The sequence below is a fragment of the Notamacropus eugenii genome, chromosome 3 (assembly GCF_028372415.1).
Source record: "Notamacropus eugenii isolate mMacEug1 chromosome 3, mMacEug1.pri_v2, whole genome shotgun sequence".
NCBI lineage: Eukaryota > Metazoa > Chordata > Mammalia > Diprotodontia > Macropodidae > Notamacropus > Notamacropus eugenii.
Genome location: NC_092874.1, coordinates 81,409,046 through 81,435,237, shown reverse-complemented (window position 1 = coordinate 81,435,237; position 26,192 = coordinate 81,409,046). Strand labels below are relative to the sequence as shown.

The window sequence follows — 26,192 nt, the reverse complement described above, 5'->3', positions numbered from 1 at the left end:
CTTAAGGCCTTGAGTCAAGAAGACTCATCTTCCAGAGTTCACATCTAGCTTCAGATGCTGACTGGCTGTGTGACCCTGGGCAAGTCACTTAACCGTATTTACATCAGTTTCTCATCTGTAAAATAAGCTGGAGATGGAAATGGCCAACCAGTTCAGTATCTTTGCCAAGAAAACTCAAAAATGGGTTCATGAAGAGTCAGACATGACTGAAATGACTGAACAACAACTTTTAAAATTTGTCTTAGTCATCCAAAAAACTGTTGCTTCACAAAGCTGGTATTAATAATGGTGCATGAGTCAACAGAAAATTTGACTAGTTTATTTATCTCTCTGCGTATAGAATCTAGAGAGTTGGACAAGTGGATAGAAGGTCAACTTTGGAGTCAGAAAGATCTAAGTTCAAATTCTACTTCACATATTGGTTGAATGCCTCTGGGCTTATTAGTCATTATCTCTTTGGCCCTAGGCAATTCTCTGAAACTAATTCAAACAAATTACTGGTCTGTAGCTTTCATGTTTTCCTCCCAGTGATGAAATCACAAGTTGGTACCTCTTTCCCTAATCATCCCAGTTAAAAAAAATTACAAGGAGTGATCCCATCATTTTTCCCCCAGTACCTGGGAATATACCTCTCCTACCTTCTGTTTCATCTTTGTTTATCTAAGTCCTGTTCAATCCATTCAATCAATTCAAGTCCTGCCATATCTGTCAAGATGTACCAGAGTTCCCTAGACCTCAGGAATCCTTTCTTCTTCTGAACTCCTTAGTGTCTGTATCACCCAGTTGGAATTGATCTTTCATATTCTGGGATTGAATGAGGTTAATGAAAGCCCAGCCTGGGAGTCAGAAAGACCTGAGTTTAAATCTTACCATTGACATTTACTGGACCTGTAACTCTGGACAAGTCATTTCATCCCTCTCTGACTGAAGCAAGTTCCTAAAAATTATCAAACCATAGCAGTTTCCCTATGCAGATAAAACTCGTAAACGTTGAATTACCATACTTTAGGCGCATCCCATAATCCTTTTGCATTTTAATTAGAGGTGTTCAAATACTAGAGATTAAAAAAAAAAAGTTTATCATGTCCCACATTCAGTTTTCCTAATGACCTTTACAAAACCTTCCCAAGCTCCTAAATCCAGTGTCTGCCTTGTGTGTCCCATGCGTACTAATTGCTGAGGGAGCTTGATTCAAACAGTTGTGATGGAATCATTCTGAGCAGTCTAAGGAAGAATATAAAATGAGCGTATGTTTGAATTAGCCTGCGTAGAATGGGACCTTGGGAGGTCAAACCTTGGGAGGTGTATTCCACACTCCAGGCATGCCTTTGGAGCAGGTGCCTGAATCATGGAGTTTCCTGCAGGCTGATCATAACTGGGAGGGAAAAATAGCCTGACGTTCTGATTTTCAGTGACCTACCCTCCAGGCAAACACTTGAAGGCACAGGTATGCTTAAGGGCAGACAAGGTGGCAAATTCTTTGGTTGAAGTTTGGGCTGGAGAAAAAAAGAGACAGAAGGTTTGTGTAGAAAGACCTGAGAGAGTATTCCAAATAATGAGCAGATGAGGGGAATGTGAGTGAACCTGCCATACAGGATAAATCCTGCAATGAGCAAAGAGCAAAGCAGTTAGTGTAGTTGTCCTTATCCTGTTGTCAGGCAAGAGATAGTTCAATTCACATATTTACGGGCCCAAATCTCAAACATAAAATAAATGAAGAAACCTCAATTTTTAAACAAAGAACATTTTTAAAAAATATCCAAAATACTGTACTTTAGATAAAAATTTCTGTTCTTTGTCTATTTCCCTCACCAGTGTGAGCTTAAAAGAGGCCCCTCCTTCCTTTATTTATTTAATTGGTTTTCTTTCCTTTGAGACTGGTATATATGGTACCTAGAGGCAGTATGGTATAATGTAAAGACCAGTGGACTTTGACTGAGAAGAGACATGGATTTTAACCCTTACTCCAACCCTAAATAACTTCCTGATCATGGCAAGTCAGAGGTAGCTATGTAGTATAGTAGATAAAGCTCTGGGCCTGAAGCCAGGCAGTTCTGAGTTCCAATCTAGCCTAAGACTGACTAGCTGTGTATCCTTGGACAAGTCACTTAACCCTGTTTGCCTCAGTTTCCTCATCTGTAAAATGAGCTAGAGCAGGAAATGACAAACCACTCCAGTATCTTTGCCAAGAAAACCCCAAAAGGCTTCATGAGTAATTGATATAACTGTACAATAATAACAACAATAGCAAATCAGAACCTCTTTGAGGATCGTTTTTTTTAAATCAGACAGTAATATTGAATTTCAATAAGAAACACACCAATATTTTACTAACTTAATACCTTTCAGGTGTGCTGGGGATGGAAGCTCAATTCCAGGTGGACAGTCTTGGGCAGGTAAAGGTGGGAACTTCTAAATCTTAGAGTTCTCACGAGACCCCCCAGGAAACGACTGGGAATCGAGGTGAACCGAGCTATCTCGTGTATTTCCGCCTCTTCCCGTGAGAAACGTGATGGGAGAGAGCTCTCCCCGCCCTCGAGATTGTCCAGGATCTGGGCACACTATTGTTATCTAACAGCACGGTATTCAGATGCAAACTATGCTGCTGGAGAGTTTAAGTAGGATCAGGAAAGCCTGAAAGTTCTCTTGGGCGGAGGGGCGCGGAGCGGACAGGACAGAAGGCTCCGCTTTTCCTCTCTCCTCTCTCCCCTCCCCCTCTCTCCCCGCTTATACTTCTACTTCCAATCTCTTATTGTAAGATCTTTGCCTCCTTGGGAGATTCTTCGCTCCCTCCTAAGGAAGAATTCCCCTGCACTTGTAACTAGACCCTGAAATAAAGCTCAACCCTTGTTCGACTCTGGAACGTCCTTTCTCTCGTACGAACATCCGGTTTGGCCAACCGAAGACCTCGGGAGGTGAGGTAAGAAGACTCGGGTAGCCCTCAGGCCTCCAGGCCTGGCACAGGTGTTATCTGCTTAAGTTTGTAGCATTAATATTTATAAAATTACTAAGTCTCAAAATATTCAGTAAACATTTATTAAGTACCTGCTGTTTGCCAGGCACTGTGTTAAGCCCTGGGAATACAAAGAAAGGGAAAAGATAGTTATGACCTCAAGGAGTTGCTAAGTTAAAAGGGGAAGACGATGGATAGAAAAGGACCTGAAAATGGAGGGAGGAGGATACCTGGTTTGAAGGCATGATAAAGACATGTAGCCTTGTAGGAAAAGAGATATGTACTGAGCCCCCTCCTTAAATGGAGAATTTGGGAGAAGCTCTCCAAGTGAGAGGAAGGAATCTCAGAAGCCGATAGATATTGACTGAGGATGTATGCGTTTTAGAGTTGGTGTAATATTATAGGAAGATGAGTTATTCCAGACCATGGTGAATTCAAGGGTATCAGTTGGGAGGAAGAGACCATGAGGCTTAGCTGTGCTAAGACTTTTGAGACAACCTATACATTTAAAGAGAATGGGTTGATTGATGTATTTGAATGTCTCTTCAAGCCACTTAGAGTGATAAGATGCTGTGATATATTGATGAGGTGAGAATAAGACTCAATTAAATATAAGTTATAGAGTAGGGGAGAGCAATATTTGTAGCTAGAGTGTCTTTGTACTGTGGATGGGAGAAGTCTTTTGATAGGAGGAAGAAACCTGGTCACATTCCAGGGATGGTCTATACATTCTCAAGCTGGTTCATAAGCAGTGTCATTGCAGAGCCTGGAACAAGTGCTTTCTTCCAGCTAAGTACTCCAAGAAGTAGTAGGTGGCTTGACTGACACCAGAGCTGAGTCTTGTCACTCATTCCACCTCCATCGTTTTTGGTCAGAGAAGAAACTTTCAAGCCAAGGTCCAGGATGATTTCGGCCTTCCCATTTTCCTCTCAGTGTACTAACTTTGCCTCCTTGGGACAGAAAGGGCTGGCAGCAGAGTCTGAATAAGGAGCTGAAGACATACTGGACAGGATTTCACTCTGATTAAGGGGATCTTCTTGAAGAAGCCAGACAGGGGAGAAAAGAACTTCTGGTATCCAGGAATTGTGCGTTAGCCTTTAGCCATATGTGCCTTCTAAGTTGGAGCACATTTTCCCCTGTATTTTGTATGTAACTGTAGGGGAGCATGTCACACATATGGTTTTTTTGTGGGGTGGGCAATTTGTTTTGTATCAGTATACCAAATTAGTATTTTTTAAATTAAAAGCTAATTAAGGTTGACTAATAATAATAGTAATGATGATGATGATAAATATTTATAAAACATTTATTGCATGCCAGACACTGTCCTAAATGCTTTATTGTCTCATTTGATCTTCACAACGCTGGGAGGCAGGTAGTATTATTATCCCTATTTTATAGATGAGAAAACTGAGGCACAGAGCTCACAAGTGTTTGAGACTGGATTTGACCTCAGGTCTTCCTGAGACTGGGGCCAACACTTTATGTGCTATATGTACCATATGGAGAGATCTCATTGGAACTCATTTTCAAGATAATAGAATTAGCTAGTGTTACTTCCATGCCCTTTGACCTCTTGTTCAGGGTGATTTGACTCATTTGAGAGACTGGACGCTGGGATGAATGTCTCAGAATAGCTATTGTATGTGTATAAAATATCTCCCTGCGTTAATGAATATAACCTTTTTGAGAACAAGTACTATGTAATTCTTTATCTTTGAATCTAAGTCTGGGCATAGTGCTTGTCAGAAGATAAGGGCTGTATTGGTGTTATTGAGCGGTTTGTTATATCTGACTTTTTGTGACCCCATTTGGGATTTTTTTCTTGGTCATTTGCCCAACAGGATTAAGTGTCTTACTTGCCCCTGGTCACAGCTAAGGAAGTGTCAGAGGCTAGATCTGAATGCTAGAGGATGAGCGTTCCTGATTCAAGCCCAGTGTTCTCTGCATGCACTACCTAGCTGGCCTACAAGAGAAGAGTTAGTAGATATTTATTGATTAATTGATTGAATAGCGTTCTGTTTTCAATATCCCAGAATTACTTTACCTTATATTCTGACCAACATAGTGTTTCTTTTTCTTAAGTCTTCTCCAGTTACTGATTAAACATAGGGGCAAGCAATTTACAGATGTGCCAAATCTGCCAGAGGCAGATGGATGGTGAACTAAATGGAGAACTGGCAGGGAGTTAAGAAGACCTGAATTTAAATTCATTCTCAGATACTTACTGACCATGTGGCCCTGGGGAAATACCTCTGCCTTCATTTTTTCATCTGTAAAATTCAGATAATAAGAGCACTTATTTTTAGGGTTGCTGTGATGATTAAATGAGATAATATTTGGTGATGTCATTTTGCTTTTCTTCTAGAACAAAGGAAAATAACCAACCAACCATTTGGAAGTCACTCAGTAGATTATTGGCATATAGTAGACAAATGTTTGGTTCCCCAACCCCTTCCTTCTAAGTATTGACATGAATAATTAAAACATAGAAAACATGATGAAAATTGCTATGACAGAATACGAATCATTGACTTTAGGTAGAAGGAGAGCATTTCCAGAAGTAGAAAACAGGAGTCTAGAGAGGCAGGGTGATACATTTGAAATAGCACAGGGCCAGGATCCGGAGACCTATATTCTCCTCCTAACTCTTCCATTAACTACCTACTTTGTCTTAGGAAAATTATTTCACCCTCTTTGGGTTCCAGCTTTTCTCACTAGTAGAATGAGATGATAGAACTAAATAGTTCTAAATAATAGAACTAAATAGGTTTCCTTCTACCTCTAGAATTCAGAAATAAAATGAAATTAAAGACTGAACAGATCTTAGTGGAAAGACATAATTCTGACAAGAAACAATTCAACTTTGGGCATAAATATACCTATGACAATCCTGGTCAAATAAAAATATCAAGCAAATCTAAGCCATGATTCCATAGTGCTGGATGGAGTCTCTCCTTTCTTTCTTTGTCTGGTGATTGAATCTCCCTCTTGGACTAATGATGTTTGATATTTAAATGTGCTTTTACTTCTCATCAGGAGCGAATTAGAGATCTTTGTTAAATGTTATATACTAATGTATATATAGAGATCTTTGTTATGTTATATACTAATGTATATATGCTACTGTGCCCCAACAATGTGCCAATGCGTCCTACAAAAATAGCATAGTTGTTTTAAAATCTGGTGACTGTAGAGAGCATTTTAAAAAAAATTTCATAAATTTCATATTACTATGAAAAGTAGATTGCATCATTCACATTTAGAAGAGAGATGCTACCTTCAAGATTCCTGACTTTTCCTGTCTGTACTTCAGAATTCATGCCAGGGGCAACTTTTGTAAAAGGAATGCAAATTAAATTAAACAGTATGTTTAATTTATATTTTGGTGCTCCATGTCAAGGACATCATCATTGTGATCAGCTAATACATATAGCTCACATCTAACCAGCAGCTTAAAGTTTGCAAAGAACACTATATGTATTAGGTCATTTGAGCCCTGCAACAAATGTCTCTTGGGAAAAGGACTCTTATTCCCATTTTTTAGATAAGAAAACTGAGAAGTTAAGTAATTTTGCCATGGTCACACAACTTGTAAACATCAGAACTGGAATTTGAAACCAGGATTTCCTAACAATAAGCCCAACGTTCAGACAATAACTTCAAAGAATCCTGGACTTGAAACCAGAAAACTTAAGCTTCCTTTCATGGCTGTGCCACTTACTAGCTTAGTAAACATGGGCAAGTAACTTGCATGTTAAGATTATTTAGTATACTAGATTTAGAACTGGAAGAAGCTTGAGAAATCATTTAAGTCTTACCCTATCCTTTTATAAATGAGGAAACAAAGTAGACAAGAAGAGACAAATAATTTGCTCATGGTCTTACACATTAAAGGCAGAGATTTTTAAATCAAGGCCTCTGACTTCAAATCTAGAACTCTTCAATCACCTCATTTATGAACTGCAAGTAATACAGTATTACTTTTACTTAGGTTTGGAATGGTGTGTGTGTGTGTGTGTGTGTGTGTGTGTGTGTGTGTGTGTGTGTGTGTGTGTGTGTGAGTGTGTGTGAGAGAGAGAGAGAGAGAGAAAGAGAGAGAGAAGCACATTGTAAACTTTAAAACACTAAGTTTGAGTTATAATAATTATTAATAATGATAAACTATAACATACAATATGAAAATGAATTGTAATTATCACTGGACCATGAAGACCCTCCCCTTTGCCCTTCTCTCAATTTTATACCTCAACATATAATTTAGAAGGATAATAATTTATTGAATATGATTCATCATTACAAAGTGCCTAACCTATAGCCAAAGACTAATGCAGGCACTGAGAGAATCAGGCTCAATAATTCATGGTGATAAAACTGTACCCAGAGTAATTATTTCTATGTTAATTACTATGGTTAATTTCTTAAAGCCTGATTTCTTTTAGGTTTAGTGTGGCTTTTTTTCTAGCCTGAAGCAAAAGAGCATAGTGAAACTTGATGCTAAGTAGCTAAAAAATAAATTATACCTTTGAAATCTTCTAGTCCATATAAACCAACCAATATTTAATGAATATTTCCTATAAATGGCCTTTATATTCCTCACATGTGGCTTTTATTTTCTTCATTTCCCACTCTCCATGCCTCCCCCTGAACATATTTCATATCTGAAAAAGTCTTTCCCCCCTTTTCATCTAAAACCCTTTTGTTTCTCATCTGTATGTATTTCTAATTCATTCATACTCATCAAAATCACATTATCAGTGTTCTAAAAAAAACTTAAATAATCTTTCTGAGTTCTTCACACACATTCCTTTTTTTTTTTCAATCTCAAAATAACTGTCTAAATGAGATGAAAGACATGGATCTACTTAATTGAACTATTAGAAATGTAAATGCACATAAACAGTGTTAGCATTCCAGTTGTTGTCTTTTCGGTTTCATTTCAAGTCTCCATTATTTTCTTTGAAATTGGATTATTAACAGAAAGTGAGTATTCCCATTTAATGAAGGTCAGCCTTCCTCATTTTAAAGTCATTTCATTTAAGCAGTGCCAGTTTAGATTACATATATTCTCTGACTTAGTAAAGCTATACTTAGGGAACTTTTGAGATGAAAGGGTCTTTCATGTTATGCCTTGTCTTGCTCTGTCTGCATCCAGGATCCAGTATGAACCTTGCTATGTACGTAGAGTTAAGGCACCTCACCACAGAAATGGCCATCAGATAATGTTTACAAACTCTTTGAGGCATAGATGATAGCTTATAAATATTAATCCAAGGAGTGCCATACTCAGGCATTTATGCTATGATATATATGATGCATATATATGCATATATGTGTATGTATACATACATACACACATGCATGCAAGTGTGTGTGAGAGAGATATGTAGGATGTTTGGAACTCTACAGAGAGTAAACAAAACAGGTATTGATGATCAGAGGATGTACTTTAAATATGATTCTGGAGTCTTGGGGACAAATTTACTTAGAGATTAGGCCAAAGGTCGCATCTAGGTTTTTCTGAAAAGAGGTGAATAAAGAGGGTATGCTTAAAGTATGATATGAATTACATACGAGACAACTAATTTATTCCTATACCCCAAAGAAACACTAAACATAAGACTCACAATAAACAATAACAGTGTTTTAAAACAAGATTCAGTTGCTTAAATTACAACTACTTTTGGAATCTGATGGAATGTTCATATGTTAGCCTCATTAGAACATAAAGCAGTTTGCAGAACTAGTGATCATTTTACATGCCACCTCAACTCTTTATTATCCTAACAACTCCTGTATATGTCTGCTGAGAAAATGGAAAGCATTAGGGTCATTCTTCTTCCAGGGGGATGTTATCCCTTCCAGCAGTCAGTCAATTTAGTCATCAAGCTTTTACCAAGTGCCTACTATGTGTCAGGATACATACTGAAGATATAAAGAAAGACCAAAAACATACAATAACACAAACAAACAGCAAGAACAGAAACCAGCCCCTGCTCACTATGTATAAATGCAATATCTATATCTATATCTATATATCTATATCTATCTATCTATCTATCTATCTATCTATCTATCTATCTATCTATCTATCTATCTATCTATCTATATATATATGATAAATTGGGAATAATTACAGAGAGGAAATGAAGTTTAAGGAAAATTGGGAAAGATTTGCTGCATAAGGTGAAATTTTAGTTTAGACCAGGAAAGCCAAGAGGTAGAGATAGTCTAGAAGAGGAACTCTAGTAACAATTCTCATCCTGGAATTAAAATTTCATGTTAAAGGAACAAGAAGGAGGCCAGTGTCACTGGATTAAGGGAGTAAGGTATGAGAAGATTGGATAGGTAGGAAGAGGTCATGTTTTATAAAGGGACAAACTGAAGACTTTATATTTGATAATGGAAGTTATAGAGAACCACTATAGTTTATTGACCAGAGGGACAATATAATTAGACCCGCATTTTAAGAGAATTAGAATAGTCTTCTGTTCTGCCACCATTCAGCTACAAACTTATGGGCACCTAGAATCTCTGTACTTCTTGAACTTAAAAGGGTGCCTCAAAGCCTGAGCATGTCTGTCGTTTTTGATAGGTCCCTATTTGTCTAAGATCATTAAAGAGCAAACACCAAAAGGTAGCCCAAAGTAGTGATCAGGTTTGATGAAGCCATTTGGTTAGGGCTACAAGTAAGCCAGGGTAGAGGTTCAGGGTAAGCTATACTTTCTCCCACCCCATTAGGAATGACAACTCAGTATATTCTATGGCATACCTTCTTTAGGACAATTTAAACTCAGTAGGACATCTTTTTTTTTCATTGTAGGTTTGTTGCTCCTAAAAATTGATAAAGTACACAAACCTCTATTTGACATTAATATTAAGTCTTCAATAATATTGTCTGCATAAATATAGATGTTATTCTCTTTTTTAAGAGGAAAGTCTAATCAATGTCAAAAACATGTCATGTCACCATGACCACATCATTTTACCTTAAAAATGTCTCCTTTCTATCAACAAAATGCATGACTTGGGAGAGATGCTGCTAAACCCATTATCATTTTTTTAAATTCTTTGATTCTATGAAATTTGATCACATTTTTAAAGTCTTATAGTATTTTATTTTTCCTCATTTAAATGTTAAACAAACTTTTAGCATTAATTGTTACAACATTTCAAGTGCCATATTTTTCTCCCTTTCTCCTTTCCCTCCCCTCTTCTGAAAATGGTAGGCAGTTTAATATAGTTTATACATGTGCTATCATGTAAAAAAAAATTCTGTTTTACAGTTATGAAAAAACAAACAGATCCAAAGGAAAGAAAAATGTGAGAAATAATAAAGTAATGAAAAAATTATGTTTTGATCAGCTTTCAGAGTCCATCAGTTCACTGTCTGGACATGGATAACACTTTCCTTTGTGAGTCCTTTGTACTTGTTTTGGATCATTGCGTTGCTGAGAAGGACGGAGTCAGTAGTAGTTGATCATCACATAGTGTTGCTGACACTGCGTACGATGTTTTCCTGGTCCTGCTTATTTCACTTTGCATCAGTTCATACAGGTCTTTTCAGAATTTTCCAAAATGTACCTGTTCATCGTTTCTTATTGCACAAAAGTATTCCATTACATTCATAGACCACAGCTGGTTCAGTCATTTTCCAGTTGATGGGTATCAATATTTCCAACATTTTACCAACATGAAAAGTGTTACTACAAATATTTTTACACATCTATATCCTTTTTCCTTTTTTTTTAATGATCTCTTTGTGATACAGACCTAGCAGGGGTATTGCTGGATCAAAGGGTATTATTCAGGTTTATATGCCCTTGGGCAGTTGCAAAATGCTCTCCAGAGTGGTTGGATCAGTTCACATCTTCATTAACAATGCGTCTCTATCCCAATTTTCCCACATCCTCTCCAATATTTATCATTTCCCTTTTTTGTCACATTTGACAATCCAATAAATGTGAGGTAGTATATATCAGAGTTATTTTAATATGCATTTGTGTAATCAAAAGTGATTTAAAGCACTTCTTCATATATCTATAGATAGTTTTGGTTTCTTCATTTGAAAACTGCCTGTTCGTACCCTTTGACCATTTATCAGTTGGGGAGTGACTTGCATTCTTATAAATTTGACTTTGTTCTCTATATAGTTGAGAAATGAAGCCTTTATCAGAGATTCTTTTCTAGCTTTCTGCTTTCCTTCTAATCTTGAATTCACTGGTTTTATTCCTAAAAAATCTTTTAAATTTAATATAATCAGTATTATCTATTCTGCATTTTATAATGCTATCTGTTTCTTGTTTGGTCAGGAATTCTTCCCCTTCCCATAAATCTGACACTAGACTATTCCTTGCTCTTCTAATTTGCTTATGGTATCACCATTTATATCTAAAACATGCATCTATTTTGACCTTATCATGGTACCTGGTGTGAGATGTTTGTTTATACCTACTTTGTGTCTGATTGTTTTTCAGGTTTCTCAGTAGCTATTGTCAAGTAGTGAGTCCTTATCCCGAAGGCTGGGGTCTTGGAGTTTATCAAACTCTAGGTTACTCTTGTCATTGACTGCTGTGTCTTGTGTACCTAATCTATTCTACTGATGCACCATTCTATTTCTTAACCAGTGCCAGATGGTTTTGATGATTACTGTTTCTTAGTATAGTTTGAGATGTGGTATTGCTAGACCACCTTCATTTGTATTTTTTTCCATTAATTTCCTTGGTATTCTTGACCTTTTGTTCTTCCAGATTAATTTTCCTGTTATTTTTTCTAGCTCTATCAAATAATTATTTGGTAGTTTGATTGGTATGATATTGAATAAGTAAATCAGTTTAGGCAAAATTGTCATTTTTATATTAACTGAGCCTACCCATGAGCAATTGATAGTTTTCAAATTGTTTATATCTGACTTTATTTGTTTGAAAAATGTTTTATAATTATGTTCATGCAGTTCCTGGGTTTGTCTTGGCAGGTAGAATCCTAAGAATTTTATATTGTTTACAATTATTTTAAATTCAATTTTTCTACCTCTTGCTGCTGAACTTTATTGATAATATAAAGAAATGTTGGTGATTTATGTGTGTTTATCTTATATCCAGAAACTTTGCTTAAGTTAATTATTTCAAGGAAGTTTTAGTTCATGCTCTAGGGTTCTCTAACATTATATCATCTGCAAAGAGCAATAGTTTTGTTTCCTCATTGCCTATTCTAATTCTTTCTATTTTTTTCTTCTCTTATTGCTATAGCTACCATTTCTTGTACTACCTTGAATAACAGTGGTGATAAGGGGCATCCTTGCTTCATCCCTGATATTATTGGGAAGGCTTCTAGTTTATTCCCATTATAAATAATGCTTGTTGATGGTTTTAGATAGATTCTGCTTATCACTTAAAGAAATACTCCCTTTATCCCTATCCTCTGTAGTTTTTCAGTGGGAATGGGTGCTATATTTGTCGAAAGATTTTTCAGAATCCATAAGATAATCATATTATTTCTGTTCATTTTATTACTGATATGATCAATTATATTATTACTTTTCCTAATACCAAACCAATCGTGCCTTAATATAGAAATCCCACCTGGTCATCATAATCCTTGTTATATAGTCTTGTAATCCCTTTGGTAGTATTTTGTTCAAAAATTTTCATTGATATTCATTAGGGAAATTGATCCATAGTTTCCCTTCTCTCTTTCAACTGTTCCTGGTTTAGTTATAAGCATCATAGTTGTGTCATAAAAGCAGTTTTGTAGTAGCCTGATTATTTTTTCCCCAGATAGGTTATACAGTAGTGGAATTAATGGTTCTTTAAAATTTTAGTAGAATTTATTTATGAACCCATCTGGCCCTGGGTTTTTTTTCCTATAGAATTCAATAAAATGGCTTGTTCAATTTCTTTTTCTAAGATGATTTTATTTAGGCATTCTATTTCCTGATCATTTATATTTTTGTAAATATTTATCCATTTCACTCAGATTGTCAAATTTATTGGCATATACTTGGGCAAAATATTTCCTAATGATTATTTTAATTTCTTCTTCATTGGTGGTTTCACCATTTTATTTTTGATATTGGATATTTGGTTTTCTTCTTCCTTTTTTAAAAATTAAATTTACTAGTGATTGATCTATTGTATTTGTTTCTTTTCATAAAACTAGCTCCTAGATTTATTTCTTAGCTTAGTAGTTTTTTTAATTCTTATTAATCTCACCTTTGACTTTCAGGATTTCCAGTTTGGTGCTCAATTGGAGATCTTTAATTTGTTCTTTTTCTAGTTTTCTTTTCATTGAATGCCCAATACATTGACCTGTTCTTTTTTTATTTTGTTGATGTAAGAATTTAGGGAAATAAATTTTCCTCTAAGTACTGCTTTGGTGGCATCCTAAAAAAAAAATTCTATATGTTATTGCATTGTTGTCATTCTCTTTAGTAAAATTATTCATTGTTTCTATGATTTGTTCTTTGATCCACTTATTTTTTAGGATCAGATTATTTAGTTTCTAATGGACTTTTAATCTGTTTCTCAACTACCCTTTGTTGAATGTTTTTTTTTATTGCATTATGATCTGAAAAGAATACATTTAGTATTTCTGCCTTTTTACATATGATTTTGAGGGTTTTGTGCCCTATTACATGATCAGTTTTTGTGTGGGTGCCTTGTGCTCCTAAAAAAATGTATATTCCTTTGTTATATTATGTTTTGTTGTTTTTATGATTTCTCACATTTGTTTTAATTCTTCTATGCAACATTACTAATGTGAAAATGTGTTTAATAAGAATGTGTTGTAGAACTCATAAGTTTGCATGCTGTCTTCTTGGAGGGAAAGGGGATTGAGGGAGAGATAATTTAAAACATATAGAAGTTGAAAACTGAAAACAAATAAATTAATAAAAAACAAAAAAAAATTAAAAAAAGAAATTATTGAGGAAAACTGCCCTGATATTCCAGAACCAGAGGTAAAAGTAGAATTGGGAAGAATCCACTGATCACTTCCTGAAAGAGATCCCAAAAGGAAAAGTCCTTGGAATATTGTAACCAAATTCCAGAGTTCCCAGGTCAAGGAGAAAATATTATAAGCAGCCAGAAAGAAAGAATTCATATATTGTGGAAATACAATCAGGATAACACAAGATCAAACAGCTTCTACATTAAAGAATTGGAGAACTTGGGATATGATATTCTAGAGGTCAAAGGAATTAGGATTAAAACCAAATATCACCTTCCCAGCAAAACTGAATATAACATTTCAGGGGAAAAAATGGAATTTCACTGAAACAGAGGACTTTCAAGCATTATTGTTGAAACGACCAGAGCTAAATAGAAAACTTGGCTTTCAAATACAAGGAATGAGAGAAACATGAAAAGGTGAGCAGAAAAGAGAAGCCATAAAGGACTCATTAAAGTTGAACTGTTTACACTACTACAGAGAAAGATGATATTTGTAACTCAGGAGACCTTTCTCAGTATTAGGGTAATTAGAGGGAACAATATATATACACATACACACACACATATATATGTATATATATGTATGCATATATGTATATGTATCTATCTATATATATATGTACACACATATATAAGGAGGGAATAACAACACACACTCACTTGGGTATGGAAATCTATCTTATACTGCAGGAAGGCAGAGGGGAGGGGGATAGGAAAGAGATAGGAAAGGGTAATCAGAAGCAAACACTATTGTGGGGGCACAGGTTAAGGGAAAGAATGGAATAAATTTTTGCAACATGACTTATGGAAGTGTTTTGCATGGCTACACATGTATGACCTACATCAAATTGCTTGCTTTCTTAATGAGGATGGGTGGGGAGGGAGGGAGGAAGGAAGAGAATGTGGAACTTAAAGCTCTCAAAATGAATGTCAAAAACTGTTTTTGCATGCAACTAGGAAGTAATGTGTACAGGCAGTGGGGTATAGAAATCTATCTTGCTCTACAGGAAAATAGAGGGGAGGGGGCTGGGAGCAGAGAGGGCAGATTGGGACAAGGGGTGGTTGGAATGCACACTGTCCCTGAGTGGGGGGAGGGGAGAAATGGGGAGAAAATTTGGAATTTGACATCTTGTGGAAGTGAATGTTGAAAACTGAAAATATATTAAGAGTAAAAAAAACAATCTAAACGATATTTGCTTGAACATATGAGAAGGTATTCTAAAAGGATATTCATTGAGAACAACTCAAGTAAATTTAACTGAGGCAAGCTCCCATTGTGATTCACCACCCAACTCCAACTCCTTGTGACTGCTCTGCACTTCAGCTACCATAAAAGATATGTGACCAACACTCAACTCCAGAGTGCACATCTTCTAGCACTTCCTGCAGAGCCTTTTCCTGATTGTCCCCACCCAGAATGTTAGTTCTTCCTTCTTCAGTTACTTTTTTGTGTGACTGTGCATATGAGTTGTTTTAATCATCCATAAGTAGCACATCCATTTCATCCTGAAAGTAAATTCCTTGAGGGCAAGGAACATGAGGGCATCTTTCTTTCTTTTTCTTTTCTTTTCTTTCTATTTAGTCTATAACCCCAGAATATAACACAGTGCCTTATAGTAACTGCTAACTGTTGAATTAAATTGAATGTTACCATTGGTTTGGGTATAGGGATAACAACAGCTTGGGAATGTTTTATCAGTGGGAAAACATTTGACACCCTCCCTCCCTCCTAAAATATTAGTTTAGCAGAGACAGATAAATATGGAAAATCTTATTCCTGGGATTATACTGTTGGTATCCAAAGGATATTTTACAAGAGAAGTGTGCATTCAGGGGATTTGTTGTCTCAGCATGCTGTCCTCTGCAAAAACTTGCTAAATGACTTCATAAGCCTGTGAAGGGACCCCACACAAATATTGTTTTTCTTTCACAAAAAATATTGTTTTTTTCCTGCATTGGGCAATGGAATGGTTACTGTTTTTGACTTTGCTTTTAGAAAGGAAGAACAATCAGGAGCTCTGGACAAGAATCTACTATTCATGTTAAGTACCAAATAAAATCCTGCGTATATACTTGAACTGTCAACAAGTAGAGAAGAAATGAGAAGCCTAGGAGATATTTGAATGCAGATTCTGGATTATTTGAACTAATAATGACATTCATTACTAATGAGACTGAAGATATGATTAGAGTTTCTTTGTGAGCCCACACTGCATTTCCTGGCAACCACTGATTCTGTTTCCCAAAAGGTTACATTTACCTTATCAGAAGGAGTTTATCTGACTGGCCGACTCAATTGTAATAAAATAATGTATTCTAAATTATTGTAGCCAAATCTACATGTAGCTTTCTCAGGAAAATAGTAATTCCCCAACATCTTGAAGGAAGGAAAGACTTTTAATTCAGTTAACAAATGTTAAAAATGAGTGCTCTAGTTTGCTAAGATTTTTTTTGAGTCATGATTCTCTTATCCAAACCATTGGGTATCCCTTCCTGCTGAGTCATCTGCAAATTTGGACATGTAATAGGGGATACACTTGTTCAAGAATGTTTTGGTAAGATTGCCTTTGAGCATTTGCTCAAGCTGCCATTTCAACTTAAAGTACAGCCAAAGTGCCACCTTCTATGTGAGACCTAAAATGCTGTTCCCTAGTTGCTGCTGCTCCTTCTTCTCTCATTTTCTCCCTCCTTCTCTCTCCTTTTATCTTTCTCCTTCCCTTTGCATCTTATCTCTTCTCTCTCATTTTCTTTCTGTCTCTCCCCACTGTGTACAATTTGTTTTTACTTCTGTCCATTTTGTATCCCTCCAGCAAATTCCTTCATAGGAGCAATAGTTTCATTTTGTGTTTTATCTGTGTCCTCAGCACATAACTTAGAAACTTGGACTTGGTCATTGCTTAATAAATATGTATTGAGATTTATTCTCTAGTCTTAATTTATATATTTCTTTTAGCATTTGCTCATTCATTTTTGTAATATAAAAACAAAACATAAAAATTTTAAAAATTAGGAGTAAAAAAAAGAGGTCAGTATTTTTTTGTATTACTTAAGTCTTTTGCCTTCTTACAAGAGATCTCTCACAAAGTAGGGATAATATGTTAATTTACATGTTTGTAATATGAAAACAAAACATAAACATTTTAATATGTAGATTTTACTCTTTTAGTTACAATGAATCAGTTCCAGAGGTTGATTTTGAACATGGGGTCAGGGGTTTCAAGGTTCTGGAGTACAGCCTGGACTAGATTAAAAAATAATTCAGAATTATTTAACACATAAAAATACAAACAAAATAAAAATACAAACATAGATAATGTTAATATTTGGTTTTCCATGTTAGCATAATAGCACATGGTTTAGTAGCACTGTTTTATTTGAGATTCATATCACTGAAGTACACAATTAAATAAAACTACTCAGGTTCTTCACTGAACCATACAGATGACATGTAAAACAAAATTGTTCTTGTTCAGATAAAGACATATGAAGTACTTTCACATCAATCAGCATTTATGTATTGAGGTACATAGCTTTGTATTAGGCACTCTTAATAGTATTTTTTTCAAATTATATATAAAGATAGTTTTCAATATTCATTTTTGTAAGATTGAGTTCCAATTTTTTTCCCTTCACTTCCTTCCCTCCCCCTTCTCCAAGACAGCAAGCAATCTGATATAGGTTATACATATACAATCATATTAAGCATATTTCCTTATTTGTCATGTTGTAAAGAAAGAATCAGAACAAAAGGACAAAAAGTGAGAAAGAAAAAAATCTGATAATAGTATGCTTCAATCTGTATTCTGACCCCATAGGTCTTTCTCTGGATGTGGTTAGAATTTTCCATCAGGAGTCTTTGGGAATTGTCTTGAATCAGTGTTTTGATGAGAAGGACTAAATCTATCAAAGATGGTCATTACATAGTGTTGCTGTTTCTATGTACAAAGTTTTCTTGGTTCTTTTTACTTCACTCATCATCAATTCATGTTAGTCTTTCCATGTTTTTTTTTAAATCCCCCTGCTCATCATTTCTTACAGAATAATAGTATTCCATTACATTCACAAAACACAACTTGTTCAGCCACTTCCCAATGGATGGGCATCACTTCATTTCCAAATTCTTGGCCACCACAAAAAAATATTTTTGAACATGCGGGTCCTTTTCCCATTTTTATGATCTCTTTGGAATATAAATCTAGTAGTGGTATTCCTGGATCAAAGGGTATGCACACAGTTTTATAGTCCTTTTGGGTGTAGGTCCAAATTGTTTTCCAGAATGCTTGGATCAGTTCATAACTCCACCAACATTGCATTACTGTTTTAATTTTCCCACATCTTCTCCAACATTTATTATTTTCCTGTTTTGTCATATTAGCCAATCTGATGGCTGTGATGTCATAATTCGGTTATTTAATTTTCATTTTCTAGTAATTTAGAGCATTTCATATGCACATAGATAGCTTTAATTTCTTCGTCTAAAACCATCTCTTCATATCCTTTGACATTCATCACTTAGAGAATGACTTGTATTCTTATAAATGTGACTCAGTTATCTATATATTTTAGAAGTGAGACCTTTATCAGAGATATTGGCTGTAAAAAAAACTGTTTCCCAGCTTTCTATTTCCCTTCTAATCTTGGTTGCATTAGATTTGAACAAAACTTTTCAGTTTAATGAAATCAGAATTATCCATTTTGCATTTCATAATATTCTCTATCTCTTGTTTGATCACAAATTCTTCCATTCTCCATAGATTTGAGAGTGAATTATTATTTGCTCTCTTAATTTGCTTATAATGCCATCCTTTAAGTCTAAATCATGAACCCATTTTGATCTTATTTTGGTATACAGTGTAACATCTTGTTCTATGCCTAGTTTCTGCCATACTATTTTCCAGTTTTTCCAACAGTTTTTGTTAAACAGTGAGTAATTATCCAAGAAGCTGGAGTCTTTAGATTTAACAAATAGTAGATTACTGTAGTCATTGGCTATTGTGTCATGTATACTTAACCTATTCCACAGATCCACTGTTCTATTTCTTAGCTCGTACCAATGATTGCTTCTTTGTAATACTGTTTTAGATCTGGTATAGCTAGACCATCCTTCCTTTATTTCTTTTCATCAATTCCCTTGGTACTCTTCACCTTTTGTTCTTGCATATGAATTTTCTTATTATTTTTCTAGCTCTAAATATATTTTTTGGTAGTTTGGTTCTGGGGCACCTAATAAGTAAATTAATTTAGGTAGAATTGTCATTATTATTATATCAGCTCAGCCTACCCATGGGCAACTAATATTGTTCCAGTTATTTAGATCTGAATTTATTTGTGTGAAAAATGTTTTATAAATGTGTTCATGTGGTTCTCAGGTTTGTCTGGGCAGGTAAACTCCCACATTGACAATTTTTTGAAAGATAATATCTTGGTTCTTTTTTTGATCATGGCTTTCATGTAGTCCAATAATTTTACAATTATCTCTCCTGAATCTTTTTCAGGTTAGTTGTTTTTCCAATGAGAAACATTGTCTTCTATTTTTTCATTCTGTTACTTTTGTTTTACTGTTTTTCGATTTCTCAGTCATTTATTTTCATTGCTTCCATTCTAATTTTTTTTTTTTTAAGCAATTGTTTTCTTTAGTGAGTTTTTGGATCTTCTTTTCCATTTGGCTGGTTCTGCTTTTTAAGGCAATCTTTTCTTGTTGGCTTTTTGACTCTTTTATCATTTGGTCTACTTTGTTTTTTTAAGGTGCTATTTTTTCTTCAATATTTTTTGTGCCTCCTTTACCTAGCTGTTGAATTATTTTTCATGATTTTCTTACATCTCTCTCATTTCTCTTCCATTTTCCTCTCTTACTTGATTTCAGCTTTCTTTTTGAGGTTTTCCATGGCCTGAGACCAATTCATATTTTTCTTGGAGGCTTTGGATGTAAGAACTTTGACTTTGTTGTCTTCTTTTGAGCATGTGTTTTGATCTTCCTTGTCAATATAGTAACTTTCTATAGTCAGAGATTTTCCCTATTGTTTGCTCATTTTCCCAGATTATTCATTGACTTTTAACTCTTGTTAAAGTTGGGCTCTCCTTCCAGTGTGGAGGGTGCACTGTCCCGAGTGTCAGGGGTTTTGTGCAACTGTTTTTAGAGCTATTTCTAAGGACTTGTAAGCTTTCATTTTTTCCAAGGCATTATGACCTAAGGAGATGTGTGTTTACTACTCTCCTGGCCTGTGCTCTGGTCTGTGAGGGACCACATGCCCTCTTTTCTGTCCTTGAAACTTGAAGAGGGTCTCACTTCTGCTGTGGTCACAAGCTCTGCTATGCTAGTGCTTCTCCTGCAACCCACATCTGAGTATGGACAAAGCAACAGAGTGCTGCCTCAGTGCTAGCTAAGAGACCTCTCTAATCTCCTTCTGATCAGTTGTTTGACATCCTTGCTATCTGTGGGTGGAGAACTCCAGAAGAAGCTGTTGCCACTGCAACAAGGCCTGCTCCTGGTTTACTACAGCTAGGTCTGCACTGGTATGGCCTAGACTAGACTGTACTCCTCTCACCTTGGTGCAACATACCTTTCCTGCTGAAATTCCAAGATGTCTTTGGCTGTGATTTTTTTTCACTCCATCTTTGTGTGGGTTCTACTGCTCTAGAATATATTTATAATCATTTTTAAAAGGTATTTGGAGGGGTTTTGGGGAAAGCTCAGATGAATCCCTGTCTTTATGCCACCATCTTGGCTCTGTCTCCCTTAGCATATATTTTTGCCTAATCCTTCTTTTAACCAATTGCAGTTCTTCTACTCCTGCAGTGGAGATGGTAATGGTTTCTTGAGCCTAATCTTTATTGGAATTGTCTGGCTTTGATTTCACAGCTTCCTCCCTCTTCTTGGTACATTTGATATACTCTTTTTCTGGATTGCTGTTTCCTTACTTCCTGATACTTCCATATGTTATAGAACCTTGCTAAATGGAGATAATTTATGCCTATTCAATTTCACTTTATTTTATTTGGCTGTGTTCTAGTCAATCAAAAAGTATATTTTTTTCAAGATTCCCAATATCATACAGTTTGCTATCAGCCTTTCCATATTTTGTTTCTTTTCCTTGCCTCCCATTCATGTGTCCATTCTTTGCTATCTGATTTTGATCCCACCTCTTGTCTGGAGACCTTTTGAAAGATTATCCATAGTTCCCTAAATGTTAAATCTGAAGTCATTGTCACTTACTTCCTCCTCCTCCACTTTCTGCAACTTTGAATGTTGTTAAACATCAACTCCTCTTGGAAATACTTTCTTCCCCTTGGCTTTCATGTCATTCTTCTCTTCTAGTTTCCCTACTGACTTGACTTTCTTCTTTGATTCCTCACAGGGTTCATCATGTATCTTCTACCCATTAAACATGAGTCTCCCTCAAGCTACTTTCCTAGCCCTTCTTCTCCCTCTCTTTACCTCTACCTTTTGGTTGCCCTTAACCATTCCCATAAGTTCAGTGATCATGAGTTCTAAATCTACCTAGTACTATAATTTCTTTTCTGAACTGCAAATGCTACATCATCTACTTTGTCATTTTTACCCACTGACATATGCACTAAACATATTTGAAATGTAACTTATTTTATATCACTAAATCTACCCCCTTCAACCAACTTCTTTTATTATTTTCAGGAGACCATCATCTTAATTTTCACAGATTTGCAACCATACAATTCTCTTTTACCCTTCTTTCTCCCTGTCACCTCTGCCTGAAACACATTAATTGTTCTATTTTTCTGATTATACTGTCACAAAACCTGTCTAATTCTGTCTGCTCTCATGTCATTCCCCATATGTCAGGCCCTTATGACCTCTCTTCTGTATTATTGTCATTATCCCCAAATTGGGCTCCTTGCTTCCACTTTCTCTCTTCACTAATTTGTCTTCTGTCTACTTAATAAAATAATTTTCCTTTAGGGACTGTGTAATTCCTATCCCATCAACTTACTATGGCTTCTAGGATAAAGAGCATGCCAAGCCTGATATGTAAGGCGCTTCATAATCTGGTTCCAAATACTTTTTGAAATATTTCATCTTTTTTCCTTAAGGTAATCTATATTATAGCAAAATTGGAATGGGAAATTAATTGGAATATAAGGATGAAGTGAGATGCTATATCTAAAGTGATTTATGCACCTTAAAGTGATATCTAATTTTTATTCTTCATTTGTATTAGCTGCTCACTCACCTTGGCAATCAGCCGTTACCTTCATGCCCAGAATACATTCTTTTTTTAACTGAGTTTCTTGAGTGTTAGCTTTCTTCAATAATCCACTCATATTTTATTTCCTATGTGATAACCTCAGCTTTTTGTGCTCATCTTTCGACAAATAACCTCATGTTGACTTTAAAATGTACATGTTTCTTAGTTCCCATAAAATAAAAGCTCCTAGGCACAGTTTCATTTTTGCCTTGATACTGCCATCAATAAACAAGAGCCAATAAACATTTATTTAGAACTCACTGTATGCCAGGTACTGTGCTAATGAGAGGGAATGAAATACAAATAAAAAGAAAGGCATTCTCTGCCTTCAAGGAGCTTATAATCTAGAAGAGTTTTCTGGTACACAGTAGGTGTTTAATAAATGTTTGAGTCGCATTGAATTGAAATTTAGGAAAATTAATTTATTTGAAATTTGAAATTAAAACAAATCTAATTTTGAACAAGCCTACTTATTTCAATTTGAAATTGAGGTACATAATAACTGTCGTTAATATATTACTTTGTAAGTCACTGAAATGAAATCACTTTATAAGTTACCTTTGCCTTTCACTGCTGTTATTTAGTTATTTCAATTATGTCTAACTTTTTGAGGTTTTCTTGGCAAAAATACTAGAGTGATTTGCCATTTCATTTTCCAGCTTATTTTGCAGATGAAAAAACTGAGGCAGATAGGGTTAAATGACTTTCCCATGGTCACGTAGCTAGTAAGTGTCTGAGGCTGGATTTGAAATCAGATCTTCCTCACTCCAGGTCTGGCACTCTATCCACTGCCCCACTTTGCTGTCCCATCTCTCATTGTACCTATACAAAATTAGGAGGCAAATGAGGATGCAAAATTAAGTAGCAGATGTTAAACCAGTTTTGAGTTAGACACTCATTTCCCAGATTGGCTGTCTTTTTGGCTCAGGTAGAATCTCACCTTGTAGTTTTTATTCTTTTATTTTTTTTTTCTTTGAGCTAAAGAAAATGTTTGATGTGAAGAGAAAGACATCTGGTTGCTTGACTTTTAGAGACAGAGACAGAGACAGATCACTCCTCCATGGTAGGAAGTGGAAAAGATTATTGTTGAAGAGAAAAGCAAAGTAAAAAGCATTTTCCTTTTGATAAGGGTGAAGAATATTTGCATTGTAAAAGAAACTTTAAACAGAATGAGCATATTATCATGTAAACATATTCCTTTGAGACACCCTTAGACAGTCTAGATATTGAATTTAGCTTATGACTTATTCCCAGTTTTCAATCCAACTCTTCTGAGACCCATGGAAAATGGGGAGTGATCAACTATTTGTGTTATGATATCCTATCTCATGTTTGAAACCAGAAATGCAATATTATTTCTTGTTTCTAAACTGAGTAGAGAGGGTGGAGCTTGACAGGAAGAGTGAAGTTTAGTGGGTGGGCAGAAGAAGAACAAAAAATAAACCAGGCTACATATGGCTGCAGAGGCAGTCTGGTAGTTCCCATTATTCATTCATTATATGCTGAAGTGCTTCTCTTTCCTGCCTGTTTAATCCATATGTAAGCCAGCAACTATCTCAACCTCAAAGTAGCAGCAAAACAATAGGGGGATGAGGGTGCTGAGTTCTGCTCACTTGGAGAAACATCCTTGTTGATGAGGTATGTTAATCTCCCGGCATGGCTGGTAATTAGAATAGCACTTAAATTTTCACCTTAGTAAGTACTTTCTGACGGCTTTCAAATATTGGACTATGAGTTTCATTACATGTATATTATTAAATTTGAATTGGAGTTACAAAGAGTTTAATGGGAGTAGCTTCCAGGGGATTTGGCTTCTGTCTACCTTGCATGGCATTTTGCTGGTCGTGTTAATCTAATAGAAGAGTTTTTTAAAGAGAGGCAGACATACTATTGGGTAGCGTTGCCCTCCTCTGTAATTAGAAATGATCCTGATGTGAAGTTATTATTTCAGTAGGATATACATAGTAAGCCAGCTTTTCCCTGCACTCCGATCTCTGGGGAGTGTCAGATACATTATCCCTTAGATAGAGAAGAAATAAAGAGACAATGTGCTATAGTGTAAAGGCCAGTGCTTCTGGGCTGACATGACTTAGATTCAAATCCTCCGTTTGCAGCATACTACCTTGGACTCTGGGTAAGCAATGTAACCTCTCTCTGGGTCTCAATTCCTCATCTAGAAAATGAAGGAGCTAAACTAGATGACTGATGTCAGAGATAGATGATCCTATGAATATCAGTGGTATAGGGCCAATATTATGTAAATTTGTTTCTATACTTTCTTGATTCCCTAGTCAACCTAGATCTTTCTCAGTCTCTCACCTCCACTGCCTCTGGAACCATTGCCAGTAAAGTTGACCTAACTTGCCACTGGACTCTGATGATTCTAGAGGAAAAGTGTAGGGTTGATGTCTTTGCACGCTGTGCCTCACTTAAATCCAATTCACTTGCAAGTCAAGGTATCATCCTTCTGATGTCATTAATCCTGTTTGAGAATGGAAGAAAAACAACCCTTCTAAAATTATCAAAACAACTCATTTATTTAGCACTGTAAGAACAAAGATGAGTATACATATTCTAGTCCATATTCTTCATTTTAAATACGAGAAAAGTCTCAAAAAGTTGAAATTACTAGGCCAAGTTCACACATGCAGTAAGCACTGAGCCAAGACTGAAACTGAGTCTCTGACTCTAAACTGATTTGTCTTTATCAGACTTGTAGAAGTCAGGTGACTTGTCAATGGACACTGGTAAAAACTGTCTAACCAGTCTTCAGACTCACTTTTCCTGACTCCTCATGCAATGTTCTTTCCATTATAGTACTCTCTTTCTCTTGAAAGCCACTACATATATTACTTGCTGCCTCCTTGGTTCCCTCTCCAGGCACTTTCTAGCTGTCTTCTCCTAAAGCACCTAGAATTCCCAAGCTACCTTTCCCATAGAACTATATGGGCCATAATAAAAAAATGTAGAGGCTTTAGTGGATTGTAGAGACACACTCTACCCAGGTACACACCATCAGTTGTAAGAGTACCACTGTGTCCTTGAGAACACATGAGATGGGGGTGTACTCCCAGAGGAGCACACATTTAAGGAACACTTTGGTTTGGGGGCAGTTCCAGTCTCTGGTACTGCTGGGGTTCTGACATCCTGGTGTGATATGATCATGCTCCTCCTGTCAGTCCTCCCCCTTGCTTTTCTCATGTGTCCTGAGCTCTCTACCAGGCATACAGTGATGGGCATCATTCCCTGTTGGTCTTGGGCCAAGGCTTGTTTTCTACCATTTGCATATTTGTCACCAGGCATGCTTCTCTGAATATGAGGCTGTAGATTTTATTTGTTTTAAGCAATCACCTTGGTTGGAGTCCTTAGAAAAAGTATTACCTCTGAGCTCCCAACTCAGACACCAGCTTTTGTTACAACTCTTAGAAAAGTTAGGACACTTAGAGATATAATAAGGGATCTTCTTATTGCTCTGACCCTTTGTTGAATGGACATTTCCTTTGTAGAAAGAGAATTCTCAGTCCTGATACCAAGCTCTTTGAACGTATAGCAAAAGCATATGACTTCTGACCAATGCTTTCAAGATTGTTATTATTTTTAATCAGTATTTTCTGGTCAGCAAAGGTGGCCTCTCGCAGAGACATCTCATTCTGACTTAGTAACTCCAAATAACTCTGTTTAATTCATACTGGCAATTTTGTACTCTCAAACCCATTTCAGGTGGCATTCTGTCCAAGAAATCCCACAGAGATATGTGGGTCTGTCCCATCACAATATTTGGAAGAAACAAAATGATTTGTTTCTGCCATACAGTTGAAGCACAGAAGCAAAGACCAGGACAAATAGTCAATGTTTTACTCTCTACTAGTCAAATTCTCAATCCATTCTGTGCCTATGTGGCACATTCAGATTTCCTTTCCAGCCTTCAATTTTCTTATCAGCCTTTATTTCAGAAAGCAATCTAAGGTAACCCATAATGATCATGCAGGAGACATGTGAATTGATATGAAATTCAAGTTGGCCTAAACATAATTCTACTTTTCTCAAAATGTCATTTGCATAGCAATT

At 35.9% G+C, this 26,192-nt stretch overlaps 1 long non-coding RNA gene across 1 annotated transcript in view; it reads left to right on the top strand.

Moving 5' to 3' along the window:
- LOC140532915 (uncharacterized) overlaps positions 1-26,192 on the top strand; it is a 172,753-nt gene that overhangs the window by 145,125 nt on the left and 1,436 nt on the right. The gene's annotated exons all lie outside the window — the stretch shown is intronic.